The sequence below is a fragment of the Chlorocebus sabaeus genome, chromosome 13 (genome assembly GCF_047675955.1).
Source record: "Chlorocebus sabaeus isolate Y175 chromosome 13, mChlSab1.0.hap1, whole genome shotgun sequence".
In the NCBI taxonomy this organism is placed as follows: domain Eukaryota; kingdom Metazoa; phylum Chordata; class Mammalia; order Primates; family Cercopithecidae; genus Chlorocebus; species Chlorocebus sabaeus.
In genome coordinates this window covers 77,507,457-77,521,193 of record NC_132916.1, presented here as the reverse complement: position 1 = coordinate 77,521,193, position 13,737 = coordinate 77,507,457, and the positions used below count along the sequence as shown (strand labels likewise).

Sequence of the window (13,737 nt, the reverse complement as noted above, 5' to 3'; positions counted from 1 at the left end):
GATCTTTGACCTTTACCTTCTCCATCTCCTCTAGTCACTATCAGTGTCCCCAAATCCTCCCTCAGATTACACGCACAGTCTAAGTGGAAATAACACATCTGCCTGTAAGTGGGGACCCTCTCTGAGCCACGGCTGCCTCAAAAGATTTTCCTTCAGAGAAACCCCGGGCCCCTGGTGTATACCGTAGCCACACCGTTTTATAGCCCATTTTTTAAAGCTCTATGTTTTGAACATTTTCACATGTCAACAAATATTCAATACAATACAATGTATTAATCATACAGTAGTATTTAGTCATCAAAGTATACCATAATTTACTGATATCATGGTCCCCATAATTAGACATTTGCCTGTTTCCAAATAATCCTGGGATGCACACTTTGTGGTAAAATTTCTAACATATCTAACACTTTTTTTTTTTTAGAAAGATGATTCGATTGTATAATTGATGGGTAAAAGGGTGTGTCTTTAAGACTTTTGACACATATTGACAACTTTCTCCGAAGAAAAGTTGTATTGTTTTAAAATCTCACAAGCAGTTACCAACACTGAGAATTACAATATTCTTTTCCACTCAGATAAATAAATATCTGTGTTTGTGCTAAACAGATATTTCCTGATTGAAATGAATGAATGAATGAATGAATGCACTGATTCAAGGCATCAGGAAAGGCAAGGAATAGCAATAGGAGGAAGCCAGCATTCCCTGGATTTATAAACGTTATCATCTAGAAGTCTGAGGGTAGGGAGAGCCCCAAGAGAAGTTCAGAAATATGATTAACGTTAAGGTCAACCGTGACAACTGCGTGAGAAAAACACAGAGATACAGGAATTCTGACGTGGGAGGACTCATCTCTGGGCAAGAAAACTGAGGCACACTTCCGTGAGGGGAAGAGGACCTGCCAAGGGTTTAGGGACATTTCCATGTCCCTACATGAGTCTAGTCCAGTATTTAGGTGGTCCTGGGGCCCTACTTCTCCCGCCCACCCCAGCCCAACCTTAGATGCCCTCCCATCTAGACAAAGAAGAGCTCAGCTGATGTTGTTGCTTTTATAAACAGCATGTGACACCAATCAACAAGAGCTTCCCGGCCCTCCTCTTCCCCAAGCTTGATTTCATAATCTCTCCAACATGCCTGATCTCCCTCCATGGTCCAAAGAGTGATGCACTGAAAGTCCCTCCCTACCTTAGGGGCACTGCACTGATTCTGGGGCCATGGCAGAGGCCTTTTGGTCACAGTCATCGGGTTAATGTGTTATTCTTCGTGCTTAGAAAAATATTAGTCTCACTGTTCAAATAAGTTAGAGTTACTTAAAAGTGTGTTTATGAGTTGCTAGAAGTAACAGTAGAAAATATGAAGCACATTGTGGGTAATTTTTTTTTCTTTTATCACAAAGGAGTCAGGGGAGGACTCATTTGTTTAGTAAGAAATATTTTGCTCATTAGCTGGTGACATCATTGTCCTCTGAAATTAGGAGATTTTTGTTAGCATATGGAAAAAAAAAAGATGAGATTCCATTCTTCTCCCAGAGGTGCAGTGGAACACTGAAATAATCTCTCTGGCAGTTTCAAAATTAACTAGTTGTTGCCAGATTTGAAGAAAGGGACGGAGGAGGAGGGGGTGGCAGAGAGGAGAAGATAATTACATGATAGTTTTATTTGGAAAAAATATGTGAGATTTTGAGGTAATATTACCATTCCCTAGGGGCAAAGGCTTGTCAGCACTTAATTCACTTAAGAAACTGCTTTAAAATTTAACCATAAAACCAAAGGAGCAGCAAATGGATGTTATGTTCCCTAATCAACTGTAATCTATTTCTTAAACTCACGAACTTTGAATCGTTTTTAATCGCCCCCATGAGGAGAAGGGAGAAAAATACAAAATCTCAGGAGTCCTCCAGCCAGATCTAGGGAGGCTTAAAACAAAAGTGCATCCTCCCACCCCAGTTCTGCAGGATGCCACGGAGCAGAGAATGCCTTTCCTCCTGAATGGGTCGGGGGAGAGAGTGGTAAGTAGAGGAAAGAGGACTGGCTTCTCCTTCACTCTGTAAATCTTTGGAAGACATTTCTGCCTGGGGCTTTGTCACCCTGACCATAGGTCAGAGAAATGCGTTGTTTCATATTAAATAGGTGAGTTAGGAAACAAAGTGTCCACAGCTCTACAGGTCCCTCTGTTCAGAGTGGGGTAGTGTTATCCAAAGCAAATCTATGGGATCAGACTCATTGAAGACTAAAGCAAAACACCAAACCCACTCATTCCCAAGGGCATCCAATTCTCACATGCCATGGAAAAAGGATGATTCAAAACGGGACTGCCAAGTAGGGCAATTACATATGCGTTTAAGGCGCTAGTTTCTGGAGCTGATGAAAGTGTTCATCCCAGAAGCCGTAAGTCTCCTAAGGGATTGGGTGGTGTCTGCAAAGTCACATTACTTTTATGGCATCTTAGGCTGAATGACTCATGGATCAGGCATGATGACTTCTCCGACAGGGCTGCCAAACAACCTTGTCTAGGCAAATGGCAATGTAGAAATACAGAGAACTGATGGAGCCAAATGGCAATGGAGGGAAGGGGGGCCCACCAAGACCATTCCTCTGAGCCAAACTTATGCCACCAGGTCACTGGGCATCTGTCGAAGCTGGAGGAGGGAGGGTCCAATGTTACCTCCTAGACTGACATCTACAACCTTAATGTTAATCTCCTTATGTTTGCAGGATAAATAAACAAACTTACTTCAAGTTCCACATTGAAGAAGTCTAGACTAAATACCTTCAGAGAGGAATTATTTAGAGCTAGAAAGGTTGGTTGTGGTCATCCAATTGGCAAAACTATCAGGTCATGAACTCTGCTGAACACTGAACCACAGAATATTCTTCTCACAATGACTAACAAAACGAGAAAAGCCCCCTAAGAAGAAAAAACAAACAAACAAACAAAAAACACTAAAAACTAGCAAAAGTATTGCGCCAAGAGCAACCAAACAAAGAAAGCTATATAATCTAATGTACTGAACTCCACGACCAAGGTAAGAAAGAAATTTCTGAAGCTCACTGGAAAAGGCCCCCAACTTCTACAAAAGCCAGGCTGGCAGGAAACCGCAGAACCCTTTCATGTGACTCCAGATCTGGAAGCAAACAGTGTGGCCTCTTTATCTTTTTCTGGCCTAAGAGCAGTGGAAATGGCTGCAGAAGAGCAATGAGTGAAATGATGGGAAGTCAGGGCAGGCTGTTCTTGATTGAAATACAGCCTCTAAAATTCAAAAAATGAATGAAAGGCAGAATGGCTATATTCCACCAATTACCCTGGCTATGAACCAGGTGGCATAAATTACGATACAGCACATTCAACACAGTTTCAGGAGAGAAAAGGCAGAGTCCAGGTATTCCAGTGAAGACCACATTTCACCATATATCATGGCCAGGTTGTAGCAACAACAAACATAAATGGACCACAGAATAAAGCCCTCAACTGTATCTTGAAAGGAGAAAAAAAAAATCTATTGTCAGATAGCATGGCAAACAGGTCAAAACATAACATTCAATATCAGCACAAATAGAGAATGTGATCAGAGCCACCCAAACAGGAACAAGATGGAAAAAAAAAAAAAAAAAAAAAAAAAAAAAAAGCATGACAACTGTACAAACAAACTATGGCAAAGAAGTGGGGAAAAAGAAGCATAGATAAAAACAGAAAGCCAATCTTTTGCTCTCAACACTTCATCAGGAGAAAATATAACTCAAGGAACAGGAAGAAATTCCTAATAGTTGCTTCTCTCTATAAAATAATTTAATAAGAACATGAATTCAATTAAATGAGACCTCAAAGACAAGATAAAAACCATAAATGATATAAATTTAAAGTTTGCAGAAATAAGGAAACAACCGATTAGAGAACCAATTTATAAATAAAAATAAGCAAAGAATAGAATCTATACCCCAGAAGTCAAAATACTGAGAGAAATGATTCATATTACTTGACCCAATTTTCTCATATTACCCAAGTTTTCCAATTTACTCAGCTCTTCATCCAGACCTCTGACTTTGCTGCTCCCTCTCCTGACACACATTTCTCCTTCTCCTTGAAAGTTCCTCCTCAGTGTCAACCACTTTCTCTGGGAAGGCTCCCCAAACCCTCCTTGCTGGGGCTTGCTGGACTTTCTGTGTGCACCTATCACAATAGGCAGGAAAATCTCAATGAAGTCCACAATCATGCCATCTATTAGTCTGGCTCCTTTTCTCAAACCCAAGCTCCTTGTGTACAAGGACTTGGCACATAGTGGGTACTCAATAAATGCTTGCACATAAATAAATGAAAGAATGCTCAAGATGGCATTCTTTCAACCTACACTTTGGGTCAAATGCGCAGTGTAAGAAGTGATTTGCATCCTTTTATAAACTAATTATGTGATGCTATTAGCATAATACTAATAATAAATAGTAGAGTGAACATTGAAAAGTGAGGAGTGTGGTGTGGTACAAACAGGGAGATGAATGGGATTGAGAAGTGAATAAAAGATATTTTGATATAGATTATACTGTAAAAAAATTTGGTTGTGTTAAAATACTGCTTTCCAAATGATTTGTCTGATGACTATCGTTCTAAGAATTTTGTTGCAGTGAGCCGAGATAGCGCCACTGCACTCCAGCCTGGGTGACAGGGCAAGGTTCGGTCTCAAAAAAAAAAAACGAATTTTGATACAATGGGTAATTGTGACAACATTAAAATGAACTCAAAACAAATGATGGGCGACGTATGATTCTAATAAGCAGGCTTAGGTTGGAGATGGACCACAGTCTAAATTCTACGTATGAACAACAATAGGACCTGGGTATCTCCCCAGCCCATCCATTAAATAAGGACTGGCACTAGGGCAAATGATTTAACAAGGAATTGACACGTAATGAATCAATAACATTGAACAAGTAATGGAAATCCTCTTATCCCCGACTTCTCCAGGGTTGTTCCCAAGAGCACAATAAGAAACTGGGATTGCAAATGGAAATGCCAATCTCTAAACTGAATTAGATTACAAATATCTGTACTGAAATATAATCAGCTAGCGGGGAAATGTGGCATATCCTCTTTGGTATTTATGTAGTAGGTTGGACAAAGGAAATCACCACTTTTATAGGTCAAAAGCTGTCTAGTATCTCTAGTTCCACAAGGTTCAACCAAATAAAAGAAACAACAGACCAAATTGTATCCATAATCTATCTTAATTTTTTTAAATAGGTATCCTAGATTATATAGTATCTGGTTATTGTGTCATTTGTTTTTATCAGTGTGGCCCTTGATATGTTTTTCTTTCTTTCTCTTTTCTTTTCTTTTTTCTAGAGACAGGTTATTGCTCTGTCACCCAGACTGGAGTGCAGTGGCATGAACACAGCTCACTACAGCCTCATTCAGGCAATCCTCCCGCCTCAGCCCCCCAAGTAGCTGGGACTACAGCTAAATTTGTTTTGTAATTTTTTTTTTTTTTTTTTTTTTTTTTGTAGAGATGAGGTTTCACCATGTTGCCCAGGCTGGTCTAGAACTCCTGAGCTCAGACAATCCGCCCACCTCGGCCTCCCAAAATGCTGGGATTACACGCATGAGCCACCACATCCAGCCAGCCCTTAATATGTCGAGGAAGGCCTCCAAGCAGCAAGCACCCTCAACTTCTTACAACTGTAGAAATCAGTAATGATAAAGATGTGCCTGGTTAGTTCCCAAAGTCAAAGAGCCAGATGGGCCTGCCATGAGAGTGCCTTCTGACATAACAGGTATGGAATGCACATCCACACACGTCATCAGCACTGTAGGGCCCTAGATTATTTCAGTACAATTAACTACTTACACTTCACAGATAGTACTCCGTCCAAACATGCTTACTAAAACCATACCAGGCCCACCCTTAAACCCACTTACACGATAATACCTTCCGAAATAGGAAACAAATTGATTATGTGTTTGGTAAAAGTATAACCAAGTAAACACGCACTTTTACATTAAGCTTGTCCTGACAATTCTGGCCTCTCTGCTGATACATGAATATAAGCCATTACTACCATGTTAATGGTATGTACAAAAATAGCACTTTTATGGGAACTCAAGTATTTTAAGAATGGCAGTTGACGGGAAGGGCAGAAGATCTTCACATTAAATAACAAAGAGATGAAGTGCCTGGCCACAGATGCAGAGCTAATAGGTGGGAGATTTGGATCTGAGCCCAAGGTCTGACTCAAGTCTGAGCTTAACCAGTCTCCTCTCTTGCCCACGCAGGGCGAAGTCCTGGTTTCCAGGGACTAGTAGAGGCAACAGCTTCCTTCTTGTGTAACTTTGTGGAAACATGGTGATCTTAAGGGACTCAACAAATACATGCCTGAAAACTTTGGCCCCTATCTCGGGCAGAAGACTGGGAATGAGAGGGCAGAAGAGATGTGACAAGAAGCCACCTAAGCAATGGCTCCTGGGCAGCTTATAACCAGATGGAACAAAATGGGCATTTCTTAAAACATCTCACTATGTATAGTTTTCCAATGGATTGATTTTTCCTTTAGTCTCACTCTAAGCTATAGATTAAAGGAATTATTACTTTTACTCTTTTAATAAGAACTTAAATATGTTCCAATTTTACTATCATGTTAGTTTCAGAATCATGGTTTTATTAAAATACAGAGTAATATTTCCTCTGATAATCTCCTACCCAGCCAAATAAAATGAAAATGTATAAGAATTATTCATCAAAATCAAAATAATCATATGAAGGTCTCAAACACATTAAAAGACTAAGATCAGTGTGCATTATTTCATGTTTTAAAATTTTTTTTTACTTTTTTTTCGTTTGAGACAGGATCTCACTCTGTCACCCAAGCTGCAGTGCAGTGGTGCAATCATAGCTCACTGCAGTTTCAGCCTCTTGGGCTCAAGAAATCCTCCCGACTCAGCCTGGTAGCTGAGTAGCCTCAGTAGCTGGGACTACAGGCATGTGCCACCATGCCCGGCTAACTTTTTTATTTTATGTAGAGCCCATGCTGGTCGTGAACTTCTGGCCTCAAGTGATCCTCCTGCCTCAGCCTCCCAAAGTGCTGGCATTACAGGCATGGGCCACCACACACAGCCAATAAAAGTTAATTTTAACATAGTTACATGTAGAAAGATTTTTGAAAAGGGTTCATCTACACAAGGTAATACTGCATGCATAGTATACAGAATTGCTGATACCTGTCCCAAGGATACAGGGCATAAATGCCTTCTGATAAATTATTGCTATGTTTTGTTTCTTCTTTCTCCTGGTCATATTATAAATCAAACAAGTAAACTCTTCTTCTGTGTGAGAAATAAAGAACTGAAGAACATGAGCCTAAGACAACCATTAGAGCTTCAATAAGTAGAACCATTTTCTAGCTGTAAACCAAAAAGCATTTTGCCAATTAGAACCCTTTTAAATTTAAACCCACATACTCAGAGTTATGAAAAGATCCCTTAGGAAAAGAGATGCAGTGGGGGAAAAAAAAAGTAAATGCCATTAAAAAGCAAAATGCTTATTCAGAAATGAAAGTTATTTTTATACTTGGAATCTATCCTCTCTTAAACTTGCTTATTAAACACACCTGTAATTCCAGCACTTTGGGAGGCTGAGGCAGGCAGATCACCTGAGGTCAGGAGTTCGAGAACAGCCTGGCCAACATGGTGAAACCCTGTCTCTACTGAAAAAAAAAAAAAATTAGCCAGGCATGATGGCGCATGCCTGTAATCCCAGCTATTCTGGAGGCTGAGGCAGGAGAATCGCTTGAACCCGGGATGTGGAGGTTGCAGAGAGCTGAGATCACGCCACTGCACTCCAGCCTGGGTGACAGAGCGAGACTCCTTCTCAAAAAATAAATGAATAATTACAAGAAGAGAAAGATAGCAGAAATAAAATCCATCATTTTCTTGGGGATACTTTCACTGTATCTACAACGCCAACTCAAGTACTATGGTATGTGTCACTCTTCACATAATTTATGCTTCTAATCAATATCCACTGCCATCCAAGTCAGCAAAACTATAAAAATCGTACACATTTTTTTAGGTTGCTGGGAATATTTATAGGTGGGAGCAGATTTTGTAAATTCATCATATGCTGCCATTAAAGAAATCTTCTTTGCGGTCAGACTTCTCCATATGATGAAGCTAATGATATCGGTTTATATGTTAACACCTTTGAAATGTAAAAATAAAACTTCTGGTAAATTTTAACCTAAAGATAGTGTCTGAAAGTTATTCTAGTTAAAAAAAAAAACTCAAAATAAACACAGCAAGAAGAGTCAATCTTTAAAATTTTGAGTTGAGCTCAGAATAGCAGATTCTAAAAAAGAGGACAGTGGTTATACAAGTAGACGGATGCTGCCACTCTGCTCCAGAAAGCAGTGAAATCACAAATGCTCAGGCCACCTATGAGTGTGTGCACTGTTCTTATGCCATATTCTGTAAAAAGGGATTATATTGTTAACCTTTTCTTTTTTCATAATGGAAATTAAGCCATTTACCACAAGAACCACTTAAAAGGAACTTCCACCGGTGCCATGGCTTTCGGCACATACCAGAATTGTTATTAATAAACTATCTTTCAGAATGTTCTATTTCGACTAGGACTGTGACTACCTTTCCTTCCAAAACTTCAAACCTGAATCCTCTGGCTTGAAGACCACGTCTGTTACTAAGGCAGGTGAAAGGACATTGAAAATTCTACGTAAAACCTGGCCACTGGAGAGGGACATGTTTATGGTTTACAATTTTAGAAAGTCTCAAAAAGATTTTAAAGGTGCCAACTGAAAGATCTTATAACCTTGGGATATTTTAGTTGAGACTTTGGAAGTCCTCAATCGAGGAAACACTGAAAATAGCTCCACGGCGTTCTGTGTCTGTTGTCCAAAGTTTTGAACACAGTTCAACCACATGGCTCTCTCCACCACAAACCAAATTAGCGACAAAAAGGTACATATGGTTGAACGGAAGGCTATGAAGAGTGCACACATGGAGGTAAGGTAGTGTTATAAGGCCAAAATTATAACATTCTTTTTTTTTTTGAGATGGAGTCTTGCTCTGTTGCCAGGCTGCAGTGCAGTGGCGTGATCTCGGCTCACTGCAACCTCCACCTCCTGGGTTCAAGCGATTCTCCTGCCTCAGCCTCCTGTATAACATTCTTTGCACAAATATTTCCCAACTCTAAAACTCCCCAAAAGCAAAAGTGATGAGTTATGAAACGATGACTTGCTTTACTCACTCACAACATTTCCCCAGGGGTGCACCATCCTGGTAAGGAACTCCAGCTACGGAAACACAATTCCAGCTTTTCCTGGAACACATTTTTCTATGAAGTGAAAAATCTACTGAACGGTAAAGATGACTCTAGCCCATCTTGCACTTCGTTGTCAAGGTTGTTGCTTTCATTTTTCTTCATACATTACATATATTCTTAAAACATTTTAAATAAGATAACCATCAAATGATCTCTCATTTGGAAAGATCTTTCACAGCAAACATTTGAATTAGTATTCAAGGACCAGGTATAGATCACTAACTCTTACCCATCAGCTTTCTAAAAACAGAAAAACTATGATTTACTACAACTTACATTAGTAAAAAACTAGAAAACCCGGTAAAACAGAGATCATAATTTCTTTAAATGTCTTCTTAACTAGAAAATAAACTGAACCTTAGTGCACAAAGCTTGAGAACTCTTACTATCATCCCTCCTTGCAGGAGGCAAAGGAAAAAATAAACTTACCAAAGTAAATTAAAATGAAAAATAATAAAATAAATGTGCAGACATTTCATAAGAAATACAGCTAAGCTCTCAACCAAAAATCTCTTTTAAAACTTTTAGCACTCCCAACATAAGTTTATTATTAATGGAAAACAGCACAAAACAGATTCTTCTCTGGCAAAGGGAAAGCTATTTTTCACTTCCCCTGTAACTATCTTTAGTACTTTACACTCTTGGAAACTAGGAATGTGCATATGGATTTATTGTGAGGCAACATGCAATTATCTAATTTCAGCGATGGGGGTGGGGAAGCCTATGAAATCAATGCAAATGAAATCCTAAGGCATGACAGGCATCAATATAGGCATTGAAGTCTGGTGACAAAGGCCTTATGATCCCTAAAACTTTCATGGCCTAGGCCTTCCTGATTCGAGCCAGTGGGCTATTCACATCTCTGTATTCTAGAAAGGAATTGATAGAAAACAGAAAAGCTCCGGCCCTTGCACGAAAAATATTCAAAGTGCCTATAGCCCGTGGTGGCTGAATTCTGAAATTAACTGCTCTGCCATAGTGGCAAATCTAAAATAATGCGAATGAATATTTTGGATGGGGTTTCTGGCCAACTCTTCATAAAAATGCAGAACAGGCTAAAGCCAGAGTAAGAGGGGCAAGGGTCATATATATACCTTAGGATTACAATCAAGTTCATGCAAACTTCAGTGGTGATGGTGGTGGGTTGTAGCTCTGAACAGCATGACCAGAGGTTGGCATGGGTGTTGGCAGAGAGTCAGCTAGCCAAATACACAGGGTAAATCAACTGCTTCAAAAAACTGCATTGCTGACTAGACTATCATCACCTACGTCTCTCAGCCAAAAGAGAAGTCACTCTTCAGAACTTCTGGAAGACTGTGCTCTGAGAGGAGGAAGCATATGGTATTTCTGGCCCTAGGTCTAACTAAGACAGGCTGAATTTATTTGCGAGCCATATATGAAGAAATAGTTTGGTAAGAAGTTAGTAATACAAATGTGTACATGGCATCTCAAATCTGTGTGCACACACATGAGTGTGATTTTATTTTATTTATTTATTTATATATATTTTATGAGACAGAGTCTCACTCTATTGCCCAGGCTGGAGTGCAGTCCTGTGATCTTGGCTCACTACAACCTCTGCCTCCTGGGTTCAAAAGATTCTCTTGCCTTAGCCTCCCAAGTAGCTGGGACTATTGGCACAGGCCACCACATCCGGCTGATTTTTTATTGTATTTTTGTAGAGATGGGGTTTCACCACGTTGGCCTGGATGGTCTCGAACTCCTGACCTCAGGTAATCCGCCTGCCTCAGCCTCCCAAAGTGCTGGGATTACAAGCGTGAGCCACTGTGACTGCCACATGGGTGTGATTTTAACCTCTCCTCTAAAGCATTAACTGTCAGAACAGGACCTGTCTCTTTCTCCTTTACTTTTATAACTCAAGCATCTAGCACAATGCCTGCTATATAGCAAGGGCTCTATAAATGCCTCCCAAATGAACAGAGAAATGCTGAAGAGAATGAAATGTTCCAACTATTAAGAAGAACCCATTTCATTCTCACAATTTATATCCAGGTAATGGTTCTGACTAGCCCTCTGAAAGGGGTCTCATAAACCAATGCTTAATAATGCTTTCTTAGCAGCTTATTCTAAATGCTTGATAATACTTATATTAACTTTTTCCTAAACAAGACAAGCTCCTCTCTTTGAAGTCTAAGTGGGTGAGCTTTTACTACCGTCCTGTTTCTCTGAATGGACAAAGTCTTTTAACCTTTCCCTTGACTCAGATGCTATTAATCAGGGCAGTATACAGTGAGTCTGATACTAAGGGACCCAGTATGGACAACTGAGTCTTTGTTTTCTCCCCCAAGTTGGGTTTGAATTGTTCCTGAGTTACTGAATTTATTCCTCATGATCCTTTAGGTTCACGATTTACATCTACATTATGTTAGACTTTAGGACTTGAGGATTAGAGACTCAAAAAGGCACAATGAAAACCATAGACACGGCTCTTTTGATTACCTCATCGTCCCAGGACACATTGCTGGTTGGCCTATGACACATTTATTATTATAAACGGTAATGTCTCAGTCACTTTCACACAAAAGTAAACCAGACAGGGCTTTCAAATTCATAATCCTTTGTTTTTTAGCTGCAATGGAAATCTGGTGCTTGATTCAGGAAACTGGGAGATGATGGAAGGATTATATTTATTTCTGATAAACCGCCATTTGTTGCTTAGATACTAAAAAAGATAAAGACTGAATCTGTAGTTGCAAGACATAAAACATGCTTTTAAAGCAGCCAGGAAGAATGAATGTTCAGGCCAGGTGCGGTGGCTCACGCCTATAATCCCAGGACTTTGGTAGGTTGAGGCAGGTGAATCCCTGTCAAAGGTTCGAGACCAGCCTGGCCAACATGGTGAAACCCTATCTCTACTAAAAATAGAAAAATTAGCTTGGCATGGCGGCGCATGCCTGTAATCCCAGCTAATCGGGACACTGAAGCAGGACAATTGCTTGAACCCAGGAAGCAGTAGTTGCACTGAGCCGAGAAGTTGCAGTGAGCCGACATCACGCCACTGCACTCCAGCGTGGGCGACAGAGTGAGACTCCATCTCAACAATAACAACAACAACAACAGAATGAATGTGCAAATATAATGCTCTTCTTGAAATATTTCTATAGGAGTTGGACATTGGAGAGACAAAGAATACAATCTTCTTTGCCCAAGGGGGTCACTATTTCCAAGGAGGCTGAAATATGTACAATCAATTTTGATATTCTAGGATAACTGTTTAGGTTTGATCTATAAAGCCAGTTTAACAAAAGCACATAATAGGAAGCAATAAATACGCTTGAGGACGGGAAGGAAAGTTTCAGAGAGGAAGGAACAACTGGACTCCACCTTGAAAAACTCAGATTTTCACCAGGAAAAATTTGGAGGAAAGCATTTTAGATAAAGAAAATTATGTGAGTTAAAGTGCAGAAGAATGAAAAGTACAAGGTTTGCTCAGTCATGCATATGAGGTCCAATATGTCTGGCATAGAGGGTATTGGGTGTGGAAATAGAATATGAGATTTAAGAAATTGATTAAAGCCAGATCACATAGAATTTTAAGTGTGCCAAGAAGTGTGGAATTTATCTTATAGAAATGGAAAACCATCAGCCTTTTCAAAACATAATTGCAAGAAAAGACGGATGTTTTAGAAAGATGACTGGTTGTACGGAACACAGATAGGAAAAGACAAGAGACTGAAGACAGGGAGATGGGGTTGTTTCCAAATTTTAAGGGTAAGATAACCTAAAAAACAAAACAAAACTACGTAATACATGAAAAGAGGTAATTCCTTCTGTTTCTGCTCCACACATTGTGAAGACGACACCTTAAAATGTCTTTATGAGGCCAGGCGCAGTGGCGCACACCTGTAATCGCACTGTTTTGGTCATATTGAAACAGTATGAATAATATAAGGTATGTAAGATGGAAAGGAAAAAGTTAAATTATTATTATTTTTTTTTTGCAGAAGACATGATCTTGTTTTCTTGTTTTTTTATTTTTATTTTTATTTTTATTTTTTTATTTTGACACAGGATGGGGTGCAGTGGTAAAATCACAGCTCACTGCTTCCTTGGCCTTCTGGGCTCAAGCAATCCTCCCACCTCAGCCTCCTGAAGACATGATCTTACATATAGAAAACCCTAATACTATGTGTGCCCACACACACACACACACACACACACACACACACACAGCCTACATAACTAATAAATTCAGCAAAGTGACAGGATAGAATATCAACACATGAAAATCCACTGCATTTTTATACACTAGCAATGAACAATTTGAAAAAAAATTTAAAAAGCATTGTCATTTACGATAACATCAAAAAGAACAAAATACTTAGAAATAAACTTAATTAAGGAAGCAAGACTTATATACTGAAAACTGCAAAATACTGCTGAAAAAAATTAA

At 39.5% G+C, this 13,737-nt stretch overlaps 1 protein-coding gene across 2 annotated transcripts in view; it reads right to left on the bottom strand.

Moving 5' to 3' along the window:
* Positions 1–13,737, bottom strand: part of SASH1 (SAM and SH3 domain containing 1) — a 281,301-nt gene that overhangs the window by 47,829 nt on the left and 219,735 nt on the right. The window lies entirely within an intron of this gene.